The 4860-nt window shown below is 43.4% G+C and overlaps 1 pseudogene across 1 annotated transcript; it reads left to right on the top strand.

The window, feature by feature from the left end:
* Nucleotides 1-1332: 1332 nt before the first annotated feature.
* LOC148875459 (pectinesterase 2.1-like) lies at nt 1333-2931 on the top strand (annotated as a pseudogene). Its single transcript, XR_016104977.1, has 2 exons — nt 1333-2276; nt 2499-2931. The product of XR_016104977.1 is annotated as a pectinesterase 2.1-like (transcript).
* Nucleotides 2932-4860: the final 1929 nt, after the last annotated feature.

The following is a 4860-nucleotide window of genomic DNA, read 5'->3' as shown; positions in this document are numbered from 1 at the left end:
AGGGGGCGGCGCACCTGACTGACTTGGGATCTGACGCTTGACGGCCGCACTTCAAACGGCCACCTGCCACCGCCATCTCCAATTATAGAGACGGTGCCGACAAGGAGCAGTGGCGGTTCTGTCGCAGCAGAAAGGATGACACCCGAATTGGCAGAAACAGAGATAATCATACCCGATCTGACAGAGGCCTCGGAGTGAGTGCGCGAAGTGGTTATAAAAGGCCCCCTACCCCCAACAACAATGCATGTGAACTTTGCACCATCTGGTCTTTACTTTGCCTTTGAGAGAATACTAACTTGAGCTTTGGAGTTATCTCACCGGGTTTCCCTCAGAGTTCCCTCATCTTCTCCGTTTCAGGCTCCCCGTTGCTCCAGTCAGAGGCAAAATCGTTGACACCTAAGACCGGCCGGATTGCGCTCCATTAGTTATGTTTGATTTGAAGGAAAAAATAGGAAAAGGAAGGGAAAGGCAAGGAATTCATACAAGATTTATAAAGGTGTCTTATCTTTCTCTTCCTTTCACTACTTTCTCCTTCAAACCAAATCATGCCTTAAGAGAAGCATGGATGTTTGTTTAATAGCTTAGTTATAATCATGGTTTTTAAACCTAGACCGGACCAGATGGTCGGACTGGAAAAACCGGGAACTAGTTAGGTGATCGTTTCTGTTTTTCCCAAAAACCGGATTTCCCCCCAAAACCGTTGATTTTGGTCAACAAACCACTGAATTGGGCGATTAATCGTTTAAACGATTTTGACCATTTTTTAAATTTTTATCAAAATAGGCCGAGCATTCAATTCGAACGATAGAACCATTCGACCCGATAACCGGACCCCTGACCGGTTCCGTCACCGGGTTGGTTTTAAAAACCATGGTTATAAGCCTGTTATGACCTTGTTCCAGGTCAGCATATATTTTAAGGAATTGATAAATATTCATATAGACATAAAAGGAGCCCTAAATATGAGTTACGGGGTTGCGTGGGCTTTCCCGATTTGCTATTAAGCCATAAGACAAATCCATCCACCAACTTTCAAAGATTGTTATAATGTTATGAGTATTCGAAAAAACAATTTTTTTTTCGTATTAATTCTTTTTGTTTGAATTGGATATAAAAGTGGGTCTGACGTTTGGACCATTCAACTTATGACTTACCAACCATCCCGTGATGGGTCTATGCAACTATGTTCTACATAATTTGGACAAATGGTATTTTGGGCCCATCCATAGTTGAAGAATGCTGGGGCCTGCGTCCTCTCCTCCCTATTTAATTAAGAAAGAAGAGCTGATGAACCAGACCAAGAACGCCTAACTATACTTCACTACTTGTCTGATGGCAAAGGACCACCAACCTATCCTCCATACTCCCAGTCCCAAGAGGAAAACCTCTTGTAAGAGCCTCTTCATTGTTGTTTGTCTAGTTACCATACTCGTCTCCTCTACCGTTCTAGCATCTCTCTACCGCTCCTCTCATTACTCTTTCCCTGTCCACACACACTCACGCCTCTCCTTGGTCTCCGACGAAGCAGTGGACGATGGATCTAAAAGGCCCAGTGATGTAGATATTCTCCAGATGTTCCTGAAAGAATTTGCGTCGGTCACAAGCCATGCCATTGAGGTGGCCCGTAGCGTCTACGCTCGGACCAACGACCCACCACAGCAAGCGGCATTGGCCGATTGCGTAGCGCTGATGGGCGCTGATGGACCTATCCATCGATCGTTTAATGGACTCCACTACGACTGTACTTACTCGCACCAACCCTTCCATGGCCAATGCTAATGCATGGCTCAGTAGTGTGCTGACCAACCATGTGACCTGCCACGACGGACTCAACGGATCGGCCCTATCAGCCATGGACGGCATTCTCAAAGATCTGATAGCCAGGGCAAGGACGTCATTGGCCCTGTTGATGGCAATTTCCCCGTCCAAGGTCGATGCGCTCCGACTCTTGAACGGGACGTTTCCATCTTGGGTGAAGAAGAAGGACAGAAAGCTACTCAAGGCTTCTTCTTCCACAGAGATCCAACCCGATGTTGTAGTTGCGAAAGACGATAGTGGGAACTTCAGGACGGTGCAGGAGGCTGTGGCATCGGCGCCGGACGACGGAAAGAGCCGGTATGTGATTTATGTGAAGAAAGGAACGTACAAGGAAAATGTGGAGATAGGGAAAAGGAAGAAGAACGTGATGCTTGCTGGTGATGGCATGAATTCAACCATCATTACAGGCAGCCTCAAGGTTGACGATGGGTCGACCACGTTCAATTCTAAAACTGTTGGTAATAGCACTTCACTTTCTATACATAAATTATGTTATTACTGTACAAATTACATGAACACTGTATAGCAGACTGCCTCTGCCACTCACGAGCATAAGTGATGGCAGCAGGGATTCACTTGAGCGTTGGCAGATTTGTTTGCACAGTCCATTGGTACATGTACATCATTACTGAAGATTCATATGATGAACATGTAATGTGATCTATATCTTCCAATTGCAGCTGCCGTGGGCGATGGATTCATAGCTCAAGACATCTGTTCCAAAATACAGCAGGTCCGCAGAAGCATCAGGCGGTGGCGCTGAGAGTTGGAGCAGATCAGTCCGTCATAAACCGTTGCCGCATCGACGCATACCAGAACACCCTCTATGCGCATTCCCTCCGCCAATTCTACAGAGACCCGTTACATCACCGGCACTGTTGATTTCATCTTTGGTAATGCAGCCGTGGTGTTCCAGAACTGCAAACTGATTGCTCGAAAACCCATGACTGCCCAAAAGAACATGGTGACAACACAGGGTCGGATTGACCCCAACCAAAATACAGGAACTTCCTGTTGGGAAGATGGGGTCACTGTAACCTAGGAGGAGAAGCTCTGAGTCACGTTTGAAGACACTGTCTTTATAATGTTATTTGCTCACTCAGTTTTATTGAGTTTGCTATTGGGTTACAAACAAATTCGTTCCTAGGATACAACAGAGCCTTGGGTGAGAAACTGCAACCAGCAAAGTTGAAGAGTTTCCAGAGAAACCTTTTGTTAGACTGTAGCAGACCGGACTGAGAGAGAGAGAGAGTGAATTTTGAAATTGTGTGATTTGGAGTCTGAATCATGCTCCTTAAATAATTTGTGAAGAGGTATGAAGAAAAGGTAGGTGCTGGTTTAGAGAAGGCACATTGAACAGTTACAATTTCAAACATTGTGACTGTTTAAAAAGTAGTTAACAGTTGGTGACTGTTAACTTTGAATTGTGCCTCTTGAACACACCCGATCGAATCGTGACCGTTGATCTCATCAACGGTGATCAACGCACCAAAACCAGAGCCGTCCATCGCGAGCCATGCGGGTGCGAGCAAAGTGCGCCTCTAAAGTGCCGCACACATGCGCGCGCATTGCGCGGTATCGAATCCCCATACTCTCCTCTACTAATTCTAAGGAGTGTAAATCAGCTCCTATTGAAATACTGAAAATAATCCTTATAATTATCCAATGTGGGACAATTTCAAAACCAGGTTTTGTAAGAGAAAAACAGATTTTTCAATCAAGTGTGCAAGTGCAATTTCTCATGTAATTGACCAATCAAACTAATTGGATTTAATCTCTTATGAGATTAAAATCCAACAATCCCCCACATTGATTGATCAATTACATAGTTTTCTCTCAATCCAAAACTACTATGACACAATTATGCATAAAAAAGGTGTTTATCAACTTAAACCTTTTGTTAGTATAGTTATCTCAGAGTCTTGTCAAAGTTATTGGTGATAAGATCTTAAACCAATTACTCTCAAGACAGACCGGAGACACCTATACCCATAAAAATGTCCAGTCTCTACAAGAGTTTCAAGTTTTGCTCAGCACTGTTATGGCCATGTACTTCTTTCCTGGTTTAATGAACAATCCCGAGAGCAAACCCAAACCCTCATGAGAAGCGGCACCACTTCTATGTTCACATAGGTGAAGTTCCATTATGTGCTCCGTTATTTGACACATTTCAGAACTTCATTAAGAGTTTATCTCAACCTCTCATCATAACAGACAACACCGTTTATGTTGTGATGGAAAATTTCTCAATGTCAGTGCTAACAGTCACATTGCTGTAACTTGTTGTTACCCATTAAACCCAGTACTGATGGTTTTTCAGTTCAGGTTGGGTTATCATTATAGGTGACTAAGTAAAAGGTTTTAATCCCATCTCTTTAGTTGTCATTCTTACCAATTCTCTGGCCAAGCCCTTGGTAAGAGGATCAACCAAGTTTTTACTTGACCTCACATAGGTTATAGTGATGGCACCATCTTGAATCAGTTGCCTAACAAATTCATGTATCAGACTTATATGTCTGGACTTACCATTGTAGGTACCACTATAGGCCATTGACAGAGTTGTCTCACTATCACAGTAAATGGAAATTGGAGGCATAGGACTAGGCCAAAGTTTTATATCTAATAATAAATTCCTAATCCATTCAACCTCTTTTCCAACAGCCGCTAAGGCTATGAATTCGGATTCCATGGTCGAGTGAGATATACGAATTTATCTTTTGGATGCCCAAGAAATTGCACCCCCACCAAGGACAAAAATCCATCAAGATGTGGACTTGTTATCTCCATTACCGGTAATCCAACTTGCATCAGTGTACCCTTCTAGTATAGCTGGATAATCACAATAAAACAAGCCAAGTTCCAATGTTCTCTTGATATACCCAAGAACTCTCCTAATTGCCTTACAGTGCTCTCCATCGGGATTACTTGTAAACCAACTGAGTTTACTTACTACAAATGCAATATCAGGTCTGATACAAAGCATAACATACATCAAGCTCCCTACTGCACTAGCATACTCAAGTTGTGCAATTGCTCTACCAG

Source organism: Nelumbo lutea, chromosome 1 (assembly GCF_056320005.1).
Source record: "Nelumbo lutea isolate HS-2025 chromosome 1, American lotus-T2T, whole genome shotgun sequence".
Classification (NCBI taxonomy): Eukaryota; Viridiplantae; Streptophyta; class Magnoliopsida; order Proteales; family Nelumbonaceae; genus Nelumbo; species Nelumbo lutea.
This window is presented reverse-complemented; position numbering and strand designations above follow the sequence as displayed.